General features: G+C 42.7%; 1 protein-coding gene and 1 pseudogene across 4 annotated transcripts in view; both read left to right on the top strand.

Annotated features, from left to right (window-relative positions):
- TTLL11 (tubulin tyrosine ligase like 11) overlaps positions 1-18,172 on the top strand; it is a 294,081-nt gene that overhangs the window by 36,867 nt on the left and 239,042 nt on the right. The gene's annotated exons all lie outside the window — the stretch shown is intronic.
- On the top strand, positions 1,891-17,118 carry LOC146407191 (small ribosomal subunit protein uS12 pseudogene; annotated as a pseudogene).

The raw sequence follows: 18,172 nt of genomic DNA, 5'->3' as shown, positions 1-18,172 counted from the left end.
AGTGGGTTAAGGATCCAGTGTTGTCACTGCTGTGGTTCCCGTCACTGCTGTGGTGTTGGTTTGAACCCTGGCCTGGGAACTTCCGCATGCTGTGGGCACGGCCAAAAAACCCCACCAAAGACCCAGGTACTAACAACATATAAACACGGCCTCAGTTCCCCTTCTGTTGCAAATCTTCTCTAATACTCAGCATTGATGATCCAGGAGCAGGAAGTCTGCTGGGGGCTGGGTGGCGAGGAACTGAGCCGCAGTGTCCCTGTAGGTCGTGCTGAGCTGTCTCTGCAGGATTTGGGAGTCTCCAGCTGGCTGACTTTGGCAGGGGTGGGCAGGCAGCCCAGGCAAGAGATGCGGTCATGAGCACCAACCAGAATGAAGGGTCTCTCTCCTCTTGCAAGCGATTAGAGGGGGCTGCACCCCCACGGGCTGCTCAGGGCACAACCTCCTTTCCTCCTTCACTTTTCTTTATTGGACAGGCGCTTAACGACAACAGCAACAGCACTGATCATGATCATCAGCTGCTAGGATGCCCCTTGCACAGCTCTTACCCTGTGCCAGGCACTCTTCTAAGTGCTTTACCTGTAGCCAAGGGTGTGATTCTCCTTACAACCCAGTGTAGTAAATGCCCTTTTGTCTCCATTTTATAGAGAAGGAAATTGAAGTACACAGAAGCTTACCTATCCAAGGTCAGACAGCTGGTAAGGGGCAGAGCTAGCATTTGCAACAGGTCTCCAGGAATTCCCCAGTGGCCTAGTGGTTAAGGATTTGGCGTGGTCACTGCTGTGGCTCCAGTTTGATCCCTGGCCTGGGAACTTCCATATGCGTGGCTCCCCACTGCCAGAAAAACCCAGGTGTCCATTTGAAACCAGCCTTCTAGAATTCCTGTTGTGGCTCAGTGGTTATGAACTTGACTAGTATCCATAAGGTTGCAGGTTTGATCCCTGGCCTCGCTCGGTGGGTTAAGGATCCAGCATTGCTGTGAGCTGCTGTTTTGGTCACAGATGCGGTTTGGATCTTGCATTGCTATGGCTGTGGTGTAGGCTGGCAGCTGCAGCTCCAGTTTGACCTCTAGCCTGGGAACTTCTATATGCCATGAATGCAGCCTTAAAAAGCAAAATAAAAAAGGAAAGAACTGGTCTTCTATACCCAGCTCTTCCCACTACTCCCCACTGGCTGATACCGGCAGACCCTGGCTTGGGATGGCAGGTATAGACATGAATGGGGTTTACTCCTTGCCTTCCAGGGACAGACATGCACACAGTCGCAGGCCAGTCTGGGAGTTGAGTGGCTAAAGGGCATTCTCGGCAGAGTAGGAACAAAGGCAGGGAGGTCCACTTCTATACTTAGGATGGGTGATGGCAGCGTAGCCTGGGCGGGGGGACAGAGAGAAATGAAGGGACCAGCTTGCAGGACATTGAAGGCCATGCCAAGAAGCTTGTGCTTCTGGCTGAACATGATTGCTGATTCTTGCCATGTAGAGACTGAGCTTCCCTCGCCCACTCTGTCGGGCCCTGGGAACCAATTCCCTGATGATTCAGTTTTCAGTCGTGTCTGTTCTGGTCCTGCAGCAGCGCCCACCATGCCAAATTTCTTCTCAAAGGACAGTCCATAAATCCACAATCTTTACACTTGTGGGTAAGACAGAAGTTTATTCTAGAGGATCAAAGTCAAGTTTACAGAGTCACCATGAAGTCACAGCATGAAAGAGGGATGGTTTCTGGCTCATAGTCAATGCTCAATAAATATTGATGGGATTGTGTGCACCTCTCTCCCCATATTCCTCTCTCTGGAATATTCTTTTTGCAGTTTCGACACCCTTGTTAAAGGAAGCCTTAGGGAAAAGATACCATGGAGAATAGATGCCACTATTGTGGTGAACTGCCCTCCTCGGAGATGCCGCTTGTGTACATGCTCGCGGTGGTGCCATGGACACCAGCTAACGTGAATGAGGGCGCTGAGAGATTTGACAGAGGGACCTTTGTTGATAATCGTTTGCATGAGCTCTGTCCCAAGATCTGTTACAGCGTGAGCTCTTTGTTTCAGGGTGTCCAAATCACGTGTTGTTTTCTGAAATTTATCCAGCGTTTCTTCAGAGCACGTATATCCTTATTAAACCACCTTACTTATAACTTGTATACTGTCAGTTACCGTTTATGAAATAGCACATTATGTGCTGGGCATGATGTTATTACTGAGTGCTCTAGGCTCCATCAAACTCGCAGAGAATATTTGCTATGGTTTATTTCATTTAATCCTCACAGCGACCCTCCCAAGAAGGATCCTGTGATCATTTCCAATTTACCGATGAGGAAACTGAGGTTGAGAGGAGGTTAGTTCAGGACTAGCCCAAGGTCACACAGGTAGCAAGTGACCGAGCCATCCAGGGCCTGTGCTGGTGGCCAGTATACACTCCTCTACTGTCTTCTTTGCTGATCCTTTGCTAAAATTCACCCTGCAAGGAATTTTTCTCTATTATTATTGTTACTATTATTATTCCCAGAAAACAATTGAAGGAGCAGAACTGGGCACAGCAAGTAAGTGGGAGGATCAGGGTTCAAACAGTGGTCTGGTTCCCAGCCCACTTTGCAGTGTGTTTTATAACCTCCAGTTCCTACTGCTCCCGTTCCTCATCTGACTCATAACTCAGATGACAGTGGAGTCGCTCAGACCAGGAGGGCGATACCGCAAATAGGACTTAAAATAAAACACACCGAAATAGATCCTGCCTGGCAGAGGGAGCATTTGGTTCCCACACCTTCCAAATCCTATCTCATTGCTGCCCACAAGGGAGAAGAGATTCTGGTGCATTCGACTAGCCGAGTGGCCCTGCTCCTCCGTGACATGTGAGCCTGCTGCATGAGCCTGTGTCTCAGATTCTCTGTGGTAGAAGGTAGATTATAAAATGAAAAATTGGATAGTTTAACCTTCTCTCCCTTTCTCATTTTAATCATAGTCATTGCGATTTACTTTCCATTTTTTGGAAACAGCTTTACATTTTATTTATTTATTTATTTATTTTTTTGTCTTTTTGCCTTTGCTAGGGCTGCTCCCATGGCATATGGAGGTTCCCAGGCTAGGGGTCGAATCAGAGCTGTAGCCACTGGCCTACACCAGAGCCACAGCAATGTGGGATCCGAGCCGAGTCTGTGACCTACACCACAGCTCACGGCAATGCCGGATCCTTAACCCACTGAGCAAGGGCAGGGATCGAACCCGCAACCTCATGGTTCCTAGTTGGATTCATTAACCACTGCGCCATGACGGGAACTCCCAGCATTACATTTAAGAATGGTTTATATATTACTCCATCAAATGTTCTTCTTCAGACATGTTATTTTCATGCCTAGTCCAGTAGAATTTTGCCCTTGCGAGTTAGGCTTGTCACCCCATAAAAAAATCACAATTCACTACTACTGATATTTGAGCAATACAATATGTGGATCTCCACTGATGCTTCACAGAGTCCTTTAAAAGAAGGTCAATTCCAGTTAAAATTTAGGATTTTTAGCAGGTGTTATTGTTAGGACAGTTTTCTGTGTTATATAAACATGTTCTCTATTGTAAGTAGCTTCAATTTAGGTAGCATTCTGGATTCTGAAGTTGAATGCAAAAATTTAATCATCCATTTAAAAAAAAATCTATTCCTTGAAAAGAACATATTATAAAGTGTGGTGAGGAGCAGTCAACTGGCTAAGGAACCGACCTTGTCTCTGCGAGGATGTGGGTTTGATCCCTGGCCTGGCTTATTGGGTTAAGGATCCAGCGTTGCCACAAGCCGCAATGTAGTTTGCAGATGCGGCTCAGATCTGGTGTTGCTGTGGCTGTGGCTTTTCTGGTGTCTGCAGCTCTGATTTGACCCCTAGCCCAGGAACTTCCATATGCTGCAGGTGTGGCTGTTTAAAAGAAAATAAAGAAAGAAAGAAAGGATTGGCCACTCTTTAAGTGCCTTCTCTACAGGGAAAGTGTGTCCTGGAGCTAGTATGGACTTTGAATTCAGACAGATGAGTAAAAATCCTTGCCACTAACTACTTCTGTAACCAATTGGGCACTGCCTACAAAACCACTCTGAACGCCAGTTCTTCAGGTGTGTCAGTGGGCCAGTGATGCCTGTCTTGCAGAATTCTTGTGAGATTAAATGAGAGGATGTCTGTAAATTGCCTTAACCCGATGCTTGGCACACAGTCTGAATTCGGCTAATGTCACTTCTCTATAACTACCTTTCTCTTGGGTGGTTATAGACATTGGATTTGATATTTTTTAAAAAAAAAAAAACAAAAAAACCAGAAAACAGGTATTACAGAATCTCATCTGGATATGTAGGTTACTGGTTAAACAGACATGACCAGCTCATTTGTTAAACGTTCCAAATACTTTGAGACCTACTTTGTGCCAGGCTGCATTTGGGCTCTTGGGTTACAGCAGATAACAAAAACCCGGAAACCTCTTCAGGATAAGACATATTTGCATTTTGAGTGAATGTCAACATGATGTAATCTAGATTTAAATTTTTTTAATGGCACTGACTTAAAGTTCTTTCTTTTGGTCTTTTTTTTTTTTTTTTTTTTTTTTTTTTTTTGTCTTTTTGTCTTTTTGTCTTTTGTTGTTGTTGTTGTTGCTATTTCTTGGGCCGCTCCCGCAGCATATGGAGGTTCCCAGGCCAGGGGTTGAATCAGAGCTGTAGCCACCGGCCTACACCAGAGCCACAGCAACGTGGGATCCGAGCCGCGTCTGCAACCTACACCACAGCTCACGGCAATGCCGGATCGTTAACCCACTGAGCAAGGGCAGGGACCGAACCCTCAACCTCATGGTTCCTCGTCGGATTCGTTAACCACTGCGCCACGACGGGAACTCCAAAGTTCTTTCTTTTAAAATCAATTATACTTTTAAGGTTTAACTGAATTTTTAAAAGCCTCCATTCTGGCCCTGGTACCTGTGTTATAAACTCTGTTATATTAACCATGGGAAATTTATTAGCTATTTTCTGGCTGTTATCTAGCTGATGTTAGCTGGAGTGACATCAGTACTTAACTTTTGTGTTCATAAGGCTAAAGGAGACCTGAACTGAGGTTGTTGGAGGGGAATGTAGCCATTAGCTGTGTAGAAGAGAAATCAATTCCCTGGAATGATTTCTTTACTCCTTACTTTCAGCCCCAAGCAGCCCTCCCCACTGACCTGGAAAGACAGTATCAGGCATGGGTTTGGATCTTGGCTCTGTGACCCCGGACACATCCCTTTACCTCTCTGAGCCAAAGCTTCCTTCATCTCTAAGAATGATCATGACATAACATGGTAGGCTTGTGAGAATTAATTCCGAAAGACTTTAAAGTGCCTAGAGCTCTAAAGTAAGAATACCTGTTGGTTTGGCTTTCCCTCTGATGAATTTCTATGACCTCTTAATTACATTCGATAATAGAAAATTGATGGTGTGAACAGGCAAATAACCTTGCTGTTCCTTTAGTTTTGAAGCCCTCCTTTCCATGTGGTTGCTCCTCTGCAGCCCAGTCATTCCGTGAGATTCCTCCACGAAGGCTGGTGTTTGCCCGAGAGGACAGCGGTCCCCTTTCTCTATTCCAGATAGACCAGCATTTTCCTTCCATCTCCCATCAAGTCGGGTCCTGCCTTAACAGCTGCCCCGACTGCTATTTGTGTACACATTTGTTTCTCTGGGTGTTTTGGAACCATTATCTAGTAATTTCTATAAATGCTTCCTAAGTCCTAGCAAGCATTGCCGGCGGCTCTGTCTCTTTCCCATCTGCTTCTGTGTCATCTGAGTCAAACCTTCACATCCTGGAGCCAGAAGAATAAGGGCAGTTAGTCTCCTGTGCTGTCATCCCGAAGTATAACTTTACTTTTCAGAGAAGTCCCTCTGTCCCTCTGCCTAGAACGCTTATGAAGGCTGTTTTCAAATTTTATTCTTTATGGTCACAGGGAGATTTTATTTCTCTGTGTGTGAGAACCATGGTTATTAGAATTTTAAAAAGCAACCGTGTAAAAATTTCTGGACGTAGTAGATTATTTGCAGATAGCTTTTGTTTAAATTCCGAAAGCAATATAAGCTTATGAAAATTTATACCATTCCCAAATATATAAAATAAAACCCTGGAGTTCCCGTTATGAAACCAACTAGTAACCATGACGTTGCAGGTTCGATCCCTGGCCTTGCTCAGTGGGTTAAGGATCTGGCATTGCCGTGAGCTGTGGTGTAGGTCGCAGGTGCAGCTTGGACCCTGTGTTTCTGTGGCTGTGGTGTAGGCTGGCGGTTACAGCTCCGATTCAACCCCTAGCCTGGGAACCTCCATATGCTGAGGGTGTGGCCCTAAAAAAAAAAAAGACAAAATAAAAATAAAACCCCAAAGTCCCCCCTTCCCCCTCCCCATTCACTACCCTTTCCCTCCCCTACTCTAATTCTTCTTACGGTAACACCAAGATTATAGTTTGGTTGGGCATCTTTCCGGATTTTTTTAAATTATTCCTGTATCAAAATCACTAAATTGTGCCATTGCAACAAGCAACCACAAAACACCAGTGGCTCACTACAACAACAGTTTCTTTCTTGCTCACACTTGTGGGTTCGATGTGGGTCATTGGGGATGAAGGGACAAGGGGCTCCCATTGTCTTGGTTATTCAGAGGACCAGGCTTCAAGTTCAGCACTTGCTTTGGTGAGTCACTGAGAGGAAGGGAGCATGATAAATTCTGCACTGGCTTTTAAGACTGCAACGCAGAAGGGATTCTGCTCACGTTTCATTTGTCAAAGCAAGATACGTGGCTTGGTGGACTTCAGAGGGACTGGCACGTACCATCCTCCCATGAGAGTGTGAAGGAGAATCAGAGCTTCCTGCTAATGACCACCAACCGTAGATCATAGGTAGAGACACATGAGCTACAGATATGGTACATAAGCACAAATGGAAACAATTTTAAGTGCTGCCCTTATACAATATATATGATACTTCGCAACTGCTTCTTAGAGCTTTCTCTGTTAGTACATTCAGATTCATTTCATTTAAAATAACAACCTGGGAGTTCCTGTCGTGGCACAGTGGTTAACAAATCCGACTAGGAACCATGAGGTTGCGGGTTCGATCCCTGCTCTTGCTCAGTGAGTTAAGGATCTGGCGTTGCCCTGAGCTGTGGTGTAGGTCGCAGACGCAGCTCGGATCCCGAGTTGCTCTGGCTCTGGCGTAGGCTGGCAGCTACAGCTCCGATTAGACCCCTAGCCTGGGAACCTCCGTATGCCGTGGGAGTGGCCCAAGAAATGGCAAAAAGACAAAAATAAATAAATAAATAAATAAATAATAAAAATAAAATAACAACCTGAGAGTCCAGTTGATGGATGTACCACCATAAAATTTATTGATAGTTGTGTTTCCATAATTTTGGTTCGCTATTACAAGTAAAGGTGCAGTAAACCTTACTATTCAGACATTAAGTATTGTGCAAATGCATCTGTAGGGTAAATTTCTGAACTGTTGGGTCAAAGGGCATGTGCATTTGTATTTTGATAGCTACTGTTGTGTTGCCACCAGCGATGTTTGAAAGTGCTTGGCCTCTCGTATCAACCCCCTCTCCCCCAATACTGTGTCTTGTTAATCTTCTAAATCTTTGCCTCACAGATGGGTAAAGATAATGTCCTTGTACTTTACATTTTTGTGATTGTCATCAGGGTTGGGCTTTTTGTATAAGTTTTTTATCATGTGTACTGCTTCTTTTGTGAAATGCCTAAATGTATTTTTTTGTTTATCTTTTGGGTTGTTTATTTTATATTTTGCTTGTTTATGGTTTTCTTATGGTTTGTAAATATTATGGGTAGTTACTTTTTGTCTCATTCATGTTGTAAATGCTTTTCCTCTGTTGATTATTTAACATCCAATAATCATTTGCCTGGCATGATCTACATTATTATAATTTAAAACATTTTTTTTCTTGCTATTCACTAAAAGCAATCCTTACTATTGACTTGTTAGCTTAAGAGGGCAGAAGCAGCACATGCTTCTATCCTCAGCTGCTCTTAAATTTCTGGAGTATCAACAGGCAGTGTGAAGAGCCTTAGGCTAAGTCTTACATTTCTAGGAGCTAGGTATTTTTTGAGGCATTTTCACATGCATCTATCTAAGTTGCCTTTTACTTTGTGCCCTAAGTGTGGTAGACCTCATTATTTCTATTTTGCAGATGTCAGTATGGTACGGAGTTAGATTTGGGTTTGAATCTCACCACTCTTAGTTCTGTCACACGGGGCATCATGCTGCTTGTTTCGCAGGCTTGCTGTCCCATATTAACATACATGTCCTGTCTTTCAAAGTCAGTATGCAGTATGCATACGGTCTGTTTCAACTCTCCCACGCTTCAGAGGTGTTAGTGACACACAGCTCAGAACTCAAGGGCAGTCTCCTGGCTCTCAGGCTGTGTCTTGGTCCAGTGGACTGTACTGTCTCCCTAGGGAGAACATGCTTTCTTGGGTCCTTAGAAGTAAGACCACCAGAAATTAGTGTTTACTGAAGTCATTCAGTGCAGGACTAGGCTTTGAGCTGGGCTGTTAGTTTTATTTAAAAAGCACACTTATCACCTACCTAAATAATACTTGTACATTGTTTAAAATATTAAAAATTTGCAAAAAATAGAAAAAAAAACCCATGTATAAACCCACAACTAAGATGTAATGACTATTTTTACTTTGAAGGATTTGATTCTAGTATTGCTTCTAGGCATAAGTATTTATATTTTACAGGGCTGATCAAATTATGTTAATTTTTTACAAAGCTGATATAATTTTATCATGTTAGTGTTAATACCCACATTGTAATTTAAACATTTTCCACACTGTACAAACTTTTCGTAAGTGTCATTTTATTTTATTTTATTTTTTGGCCGCACCCATGGCATGTGGAAATTCCTGGGTCAGGTATCAAACCTGCACCACAGCAGTGACCTGAGCCACATCAGTGGCAGCACCGGAGCCTTAACTTGCTTCACCACAAAGGAACTCCTCATAAATGTCATCTTAATTGCTGTGAAATATCTCATTCAGTGAAATCTGTATCATTTATTTTCATATTATTAAATGTTTAGATCGATTCCTTTATGAAGAAAAAATTCTAGCGTTATTTTTTTCCCTGTATTTCACATTGTTTTAAGAGAACTGTCCAGAAATGAAAAATTAGGTTAAAGGTCATAAACATTTTAAGGCTTTTGGAATGTATTGCCAAATTGCTTTCCAAAAAAACTCAGCAGTGTGTGAGAATTCCCATAAGTGCTTGTTTTTGAAGACTATAATGACAGATATTGGGGAAGAGGATGGAATAAATGAATCTTCCCCCTCTGTTTACCAAATCTAATTCTAATAATCAGTGCCTAGCTCAAAGCAGGGCATTTTGGCCTGGCCGTTTTAGTGTGGTCATGGCATCTGAATTGAAATAGCCATATCAAAATATAAAGCCACGTTTTAATTATCAAAGAATGTATTCCGTGGACATGGCTGACGCTCTACCCTCATCGACCCTCTCCCTGCATCTGATTCCTTATCCCATCCCTGTTCTTCTCCCATGGTAAGGCTTGAGCATTTCACATGCAGTTGGGCAAAGAAATTCCTCAAGTCTCAATAGGTTATTTCTTAGGTTTTGTCAAAAATATCTCTGGTGTGAAAAAAGGATACATTAAGAGCTGTGTTAAAGGAGTTCCTATTGTGGCTCAGTGGAAACGAAGCTGACTAGCATCCATGAGGACGCAGGTTCGATACCTGGCCTCACTCAGTGGGTTAAGGATCCGGTGTTGTCATGACCTGTGGTGTAGGTTGCAGAAGCAGCTCAGATCTAGCACTGCTATGGCTGTGGCGTAGGCTGGTAGCCACAGCTCCGATTCAACCCCTAGCCTGGGAATCTCCACATGCAGCAGGCATGGCTCTAAAAAGACAAAAAAAAAGTTGTGTTACAATGTCACCATTAGCCATTAGGGAAAGGAAAATCCAAAACCATAAGGAAGTTTCATTTTATATTCACTAGGATGTCTATAATTTAAAAAAAAGATAGTAAATGTTGGCAAGAATGTGGAGAAATTGAAACATTCATACCCTTCTGGTGGGAAAGTAAAATGGTGCAGCCATTTGAAAAACAGTTTGGCAATTCTTCAAAATGTTAAACATGGAATTCCCATGTGCCAGCAGTCCACTCCTAGACAGACACCTGAGAGAAATGAAAACATATGTCCTCAAAAAAAGCTTGTGCGCCAATGTTCATAGCAGCATAGTCACAAAGAGTGGGAACAACCAAAGGTCCATCACCTGGAGGATAAATAAAATGTGAAATATCCGTTCAGTGGAATAGTATTTGGCCATAAAAAGGAATGAAATACAAATAAATGCTACAACATGGGTGAGCCTTATAAACATGTTAGGTGAAAGAAGCCAGTCACAAAAGCCGTATATTATCCGATTCCATTTATATGAACTGTTGAGAGTAGGGAAATCTATAGAGACACAAAGATTAGTGGTTGCTTGGAACTGGGGTTGAGGAAGGTTTTGTTGGGAGCAGTGGGGAGTGACTAGTGACTGCTAGTGGGTATAGGCTTGCTTTTTGGGGTGATGAACATGTCCTCAATTGTGATGGTTGCACACCTATGACTGTACTCAAAAACATTGAATTGTTCAATTTAAATGGGTAAATTGTATGGTCTGAATTATATTTCAATAAAGCTGTTGAAAAAAAATGCCATAAGCTTATCCAGTTCTCATCATTGAACAGTGCTTTTCTCCTGGGTAGTAACTGAAAATATGCTTCAGGAACTCAAGTCAGTTAAGAGTCCTTATTGTTAATTCTGTGTTGCAGTATAGCCTGTCAGTGGTACACAGACTCCTTGGACACCTGTATCTTATGCAATAAAGTGGGAACTGTAATGGGACCCCAAACTTTCTTTCCTTTTTTTTTCTTTTTAGGGCTGCATCGGAGGCATATGGGAGTTCCCAGGCTAGGGGTGGAATTGGAGCTGTAGCTTCAGGCCTATGCCACACCCACAGCAATGCCAGATCCAAGCCGTGTCTGTGACCTACACCACAGCTCACGGCAACGCCGGATCCTCAATCTACTGAGCAAGGCCAGGGATCGAACCTGCGTCCTTGTGGATACTAAGTCAGATTTGTTTCTGCTAAGCCATGATGGAAACTCCCCAAACTTTCATCATAAGAGTGAGTTTTAGTTTTTTGAGTGAGGAATTCAAACATTTGCTTGAAGAATAAAGTTTGGGTTCCTTATAGAGTTTCCATAGTAAGCCTTCCAGTGATGCATTTGGCCTGGTGGTTGAAAGTATGGCCTTTGGAGCCACACAGACCTGGGTTTGAAACAACTCACTATATAACATTGGGAAAATTTTACTCTGAGCAATATTTCTCTATCTGTAGGATAGGCTTAATACAGCTGGACCTCATGGAGTTGTTTGTGGCCAGAATAAAAAGATAAAATCTTGTAAAATACTTTGCCTGGTATACCTGGCACAGTTGAATATTTTTTATTAACATTTGGCCCTAAGATTCTCTAGACTCACTCCAAAAATACCATGTCTTGAACTTTTTTATCTACTACCAATACCACACTGCATGTGGTTCTCCTGAGTCTTCATGCTGTGCCATTCTTCTTTACCTTTATTCAAGTTTTTCCTTTTCCTTAGAATGTTCCTTTCATTTCTTTGGCTAACTCTCACACATTCTTCAAGGATTGGCTCATGATTTCTCTTTCCCATGAACCTTCCCTAACTCCCACACACACCCCAGTTCTAGGCTAAGTACCCTCCTTTGGTCACTGATAGTATTTTATATGGATCTTGATTTGGTTAATTTTTCCAAAGAAGCAACTTTAGGTTTATTGATCATCTCTACTGTATTTTTGTTTTCTACTTTATGGCTTTCTGCTGTTTATTTCTTCAACTTTTTGAAGTTTATTCTGTTATTCTTTTTCTGACCTTAAGTTGGATGCTTAGCCTATCATCTTTTCTAATAAAAGCATTCAAGACTACAAACTTGCCTCTAAGTGTTGCTCTAGCTGCACCCACAAGTTTTGCTATGTAGCTTTTTTTTTTTAATCAACTTTTAGTTCTGTATATTTTAAATTTTCGTGAAAAATTTTTCTTTGACCCATGGGTGATTTGAATTGTGGCTTTTTAGAGTTTCCAAACATATGAGGTTACTACTTATCATTTTTATTATTAACAATATCAGTGTGATTAAAGGATGTTCTTTGTTCACTTCTTTCTTTTCGCCTCTCCTTTTACCCTCCATCCTTACTTTTTTGTTTTCCTTTTTTTTTTGCTTGCTTTGTAGTCTAATACATGGTCATGTTCTCTGCTTGAAAAGAGTGTATATTCTCTAGTTATTGAATGCAGTGTTTTACATATGTACATTAGATTAGCTTGTAGATTAACTGTACAAATTTTGTAGCCCTAATTTGTCTGACCTATTAATTACTTGAAGAGTTATATTTCACTATATGATATGGATTTCATATCTTTTTAAGTTGATTTTTTTTCTTTTCCCATTTCACCCTATACTAGTCTGGAAGTTTAACATTCTGTTTTTATTCTTTTAATAGTTACCCTGAAAATTTAATATGTGTATAATTTCACAAAGTCTAAAGTTAATATCTTTACTCTCCTCTTAACAACAGAAGGATCTTAGGATGTTTTCATTTTGGATGCATCCATCCTGACCTATATGCTTTTGTTGTCCAGTATTTTACTTTTATCTTACTGTATCCTTTTTAACTTCACAAATTAGACATTATTATTATTTTATATCATCTTAATGCATTTTATATTTACTCACATGTTTACCATTTTCTTTGCTCTTGATTCTATGTTACTACTCAGACCTTTCTTCTGGGATTATTTTCTTTCTCCTGGAAGTCATCTTTTAGAAGTTCCTTTGGTGTGGGACTATTTGTAATAGGCAATCAGTTTTTATTTGTCCAATATCACCTTCCTTTTGCCCTTAGTCTTGAAAGACAGTGTTTGGAGTTCCCCTTGTGGCGCAGCAGAAACAAATCCAACCAGTATCCATGAGGACGTGGGTTCGACCCCTGGCCTTGCTCAGTGGGTTGGGAATCCAGTGTTGCTGTGAGCTGTGGTGTAGGTCACAGGTGCGGGCTTGGATCCCTCATTGTTATGGCACTGGTGTAGGCCGGCGGCTACAGCTCCGATTTGACCACTAGCCTGGGAACCTCCATATGCCTCAAGTACGGCCCTAAAAAGTCAAAAAAAAAAAAAAAAAAAAAGACAAAGGAAAGAAAGTGTGCTGCACAGTCAGTGCTAGGTTGATAGGTACATGATCTCTCAGCTCTTTGAGGATATGCCACTGTTTGCTACCATTTTAGCTGTTGAGGGGTCAGATCTCAGACTGCTTTTTTCTTTTGCCCATAAAAATGTCATCATCTTTCTGGTTGCTTTTACAATCCTCTCTTTGTCTCAGATGACTCACTGTCATCATGATTTCCTAGGGGAAGATTTCCTTTCTTTTCTTTTTTTTAGGACTGTGCCCAAGGCATATGAAGGTCCCAGGCTAGGGGTCGAATTGGAGCTGTAGCTATTGGCCTACGCCATAGTCACAGCAATGCCAGATCTGAGCCATGTCTGTGAACTACACCACAGCTCATGGCAACACTGGATCCTTAACCCATTGAGTGAGGCCAGGGATCAAAACCGAGTCCTCATGGATACTAGTGGGGTTTGTTAACCATTGAGCCATGATGGGAACTCCAAGGATTTCTTTTTCTTTATTCTGCTTGGGATTTGTTGAGATTCTTGTCTCGGAGGTTTGCTATCTTTTATTAATTCTGAAAAATTCTCATCTATTTTCTCTTCCAGTATTGTCTCTCACCCAGTTTTTTTCTTTCTCCCTGGATTCAGAGTTAGATGTTTGTTAGACCTTTTTTGATAGTAAGTTCATGTTCCTTGGAACTTTAATCTCTGGTAATTCTTTGTGGCTTGTGTTTAAAGTGAGGATTTTCATCTTTTGCAGATGCCTCAGAGGGCTCTCGCTAACCCAGAATACTCTAAACTAAAGTTTAGGGAGTTCCCATTGTGGCTCAATGGGTTAAGAACCCAACATAGTGTCCATGAAGATGCAGGTTCAATCCCTGGCCTTGCTCAGTGGGTTAAAGATCCAGTGTTGCCTCAGGCTATGGTGTAGGTCACAGATTTGACTTGGATCTGATGTTGCTGTGGCTGTGGTGTGGGCTGGCAGCTGCAGTTCCAATTCAACCCTAAGCTTGGGAACTTCCATATGCCATAGATGCAACTGTAAAAAGGAAGAAAAATAAAGAAAAACAAGAAGGAAAGAAAAGCAAGCAAGCAAGCAAGTAAGCCAGCCAGCCAGCCTAAAGTGTAGGTCTTAGGCTTTTTAGGTTGGAGTCGGACCCCAGACTTGCATCATGAGAGTGTTCTGGTGGTACTCTGGGCAGAGACTTCTCTTTCTGTTTGACTGCCCTGGCCGCAGCCAAGACAGTGCAGGTTTTCTTCTAGCTCACCCTCTGAGCATCCGGCCTTGCAGACTCTGGCTTCATAGGGGAGTTTCCAATGTGACACTTGCCTTGCCAGCAGACATCCAGGGGCCAGACCACCTGCAGAGGTTAGACCATTGCCCATGTACAGGGAAAAAGATAATTACATTTACCACCCCCCCTTTTTTTTGCCATTTCTTGAGCCACTCCCGTGGCATATGGAGGTTCCCAGGCTAGGGGTCGAATCGGAGCTGTAGCTGTTGGTCACTTAGGACTGTATGTGTGGCTTTTCCATTAGAATGTGTGGAATTATTTCTAGGAAGTACAGTGAAATGAAGCATGCGGGATCCGAGCCGAGTCTGCGACCTACACCACAGCTCACGGCAACGTGGGATCCTTAACCCACTGAGCAAGGCCAGGGATTGAACCTGCAACCTCATGGTTCCTAGTCGGATTCGTTAACCACTGAGCCACAACGGGAACTCCACACTTACCCTTTAAAAAGGTCCTCTGGCTGCCCCACAGAGAATGGATTGGAGTTCTAGAGGGAAGGCAGGGGCAAGTTTAGATGCTATTGTAGACCCCAGAGGAGAGAAGGTACTGCCTGGGACAGGATGGTGCTGGGTGGGGAAGGTTATTGATTAAGATGGTCTGTCTCTTTCCCTAGACTGTAAGGTATTCAGTAGCAGGGAGCTTGTCTTATTCATCTTTGCATCCTTCATGTCTGGCATAGAGGAGGCATTCAGCAAATGTTAATGGAATTGAACTGTGTAATCACCAATGGTTCTAGTGCTATTTTTTGGGACTACTTTCAAAGCGACTATTTCCTTTAAAGGGAAATGACATAAAGGCATTCCAGGCAATAAACCCATCCTGTCTCTGGCATTGCGAAGCCCAAGCCAGAAATAGAGAGCCAGCTGTTTGTAAGCCCTGGCAAGCCTTAGATTTTGGCTGGGTTTACTTTCCATGATAGCATAGCTTTCTTTAGCCTTTAACTTGTCCCTTTCTTAAGGAAGCTCAAACTAGTATTTGAAGCTACCTCCACAAAGCCTTACCATCTTAGTGGATTTTTATGCCATCTTCTCTCTAGGAAGGTTGCAAAGAGGCTCCTCTAATGGTATGTTTGTTATAACTGTGGAAACTTCTGACTCCTCAGGCACTCTTTTCAGGAAAAAATGTTCTGTGTCTAGGGAACAGAAAGAGAGGCAAAGTGTCCCCTCTGGGTGACGTTTTGATAAGCTTCAGCTGGTCACTTAGGACTGTATGTATGACTTTTCCATTAGAATGTGTAGAATTATTTCTAGGAAGTACAGTGAAATGAAGCATGCATATATGATTTTAAATTCTGAGGCCTTGAAGATCTTCATTGAAACAAACATGTGCTGAATGTCTCCTGAGCCCCACGCCCTGTGCAAGACCCTGGCAATAAAAAAAAAACAGTCAGACACAGTCCCTGTCCTTGAACCAGGATCAGTACTGGCCCATACTGTCCGTTTGTGTGAATTAGAAAAATGTGCCCCGTCCTCAAGGAACAGATATTAACTCAGTCCATATATTATTTCCATTTCAACAACAAACTTGTTACAGCCAATGGATTATTAAGGACAAATGAATATTAGTTGTTAAATAATATTTACATGGTGTCATAATGAAGTACTTATGGATTTAAACTTGGAATTCAGAAGTTCTGGCCCAGTAAACAAACATCAGACGATTGAACTACAATATGAACTTCAGATTTAATTATGCGCTAATACTAATTAAGGATTTTTTTTTCAGTTGAAAGTAGTCGCCAATCATACATCGGATATAAAAGCAGATCCTATTTAGAAATAGTCTGTTTTAGGTGTTATTAGATCAACACAGTCTTGATAATACAGTTTGTCAAAGGGGGAACAATATATATTGTCTTGTAAAAGTGAGACACTTGACAACATGCCAGAAAATTCTCATCGTAAATGTAAAATGGCCCAAACCAAAGCACTGATGATGTTTGTTTACCAAACCAGGGTATTTCTGAATTCCCAGTTTAAATCAACAAGTGCTTTTATTATGATAATATGTAAACATTAGAACTAATACTTGTTGTCGGCTCAGACCTGTGGTGCCTGCAGGATAGGCAAGTGTCTCGGTCTTCGTACTGCCAGGAAGCTCCATAGCCCCATAGCCACCGACGGGGCCAGAAGTGGCACGATAAATACAAGAAAGCCCATTTGGGCACAGCCCTGAAGGCCAACCCTTTTGGAGGCTCTTCTCATGCCAAGGAAATCGTGCTTGAAAAAGTAGGGGTTGAAGCCAAACAGCCAAATTCTGCCATCAGGAAGTGTGTCAGGTTTCTGCTAATCAAGAATGGGGAAAAAATTTCAGCCTTTGTACCCAATGATGGTTGTTTGAACTTCATTGAGGAAAATGATGTCGGTCTGGTTGCTGGATTTGGTTGCAAAGGTCATGCTGTTGATGACATTCCCGGAGTCTGCTTTAAGGTTGTCCAAGTAGCCAGCGTCTCTCTTTTGGCCTTATACAAAGGCAAGGAGGACCGACCAAGTTCATAAGTTTTGATGGTAAAAGCAGGATAGTAATAAATTTTCATACGCCAAAAAAAAAGAACTAATACTGGTTATCATCAATAATCCATTTGTTGTAGAGTCAAAAATATCATTATAAAATATGGAAAGTGCTCCAACTATTACAGATGACTGCATGTGGACAGGATCACTGCACCCCGTGTGTGACCTAAAAAGCCACATGTGGTGGCCTCGGGGGACCCAGCCTTGGGGCCGCAGACATAACTGATGATTCCAGTGCGAGATTCTAAGAGTTCTACTAGAATTATGCACACAATGTGCTGGAAGACAGAGGGAGGCCGGACGAGGGCAACCGGAGGTACTGGCAAAAGGCTGGTGTGTGGGAGAGGCAGTCAGGTGAGTAAGGTGTGTGGTTTTGCCTGTTCGAAGCCTCTCAGCCTTTCTTTCTGAGTTCCTGCTACTTTCTGGATACGTGAGTTAGCTGAGTTCCCGATTGGTGAGTTGTTTCACTTTTTAGACGAACGCTGCTGATCTTCTCTCCTCCTGCCTACGTCTTCTGTGTTCATGTCTCTGCTCGCATAGCATGCATTGCTTTCTTTTGTGGCTGGTTAAATTTTCTTTCTTTCCCACCCGATTTTAAGTTCAACTGGCGCAAGGGCCATATCTGCCTTGTTTGTTACTGGGTCCTCACACTCCAGTGCACAATGCCTGGAATGCTGTGTAAAAAGCTTTTGATAGCTGTTGGTTGAAGTGATTTTTTTTCATTCACTCCTCAAACATTTCTTGAACCCTTATTTCATGCCATGGACGCCACTGAGCCCTGGACGCCACTGAGCACTGGGCGGTCAAAGAAACGACTCCTTCAGGTCCTTCCCATCAGGGAGCTTGCTCTTTGGTTACTACAATCCAGTGGGGGAGAAGTAGTGTTGGGGGGGGTACAGCTGACTCAGCTTCAGGGCTCGGCGAGGGCCTCTCAGAGCAGGGGCCTCTGAGCTGTGTCTGGAAGGAAGAGAGGGGCGAGCAAGGTTTTGAGGGGCGGAGGCAGGACAAGTATTCAGACAGGGCTCAGCAGGCACAGTGGCATGGTGGCAAGCCAGAGCACAGGGAACTGGGGGATGCAAACGTTTTACTCCATCTGAAAACAGGATTTGAGAAGGGGAGAGTGAGGGAT

Source organism: Sus scrofa, chromosome 1 (genome assembly GCF_054392235.1).
Source record: "Sus scrofa isolate SSC_HxYL_T2T_F1_AM1 chromosome 1, Sscrofa_HxYL_maternal_Yorkshire_Landrace_v2.0, whole genome shotgun sequence".
In the NCBI taxonomy this organism is placed as follows: Eukaryota; Metazoa; Chordata; class Mammalia; order Artiodactyla; family Suidae; genus Sus; species Sus scrofa.
Note: the sequence above shows the minus strand (reverse complement) of the source record. Positions and strands in the feature narration are given on the sequence as shown.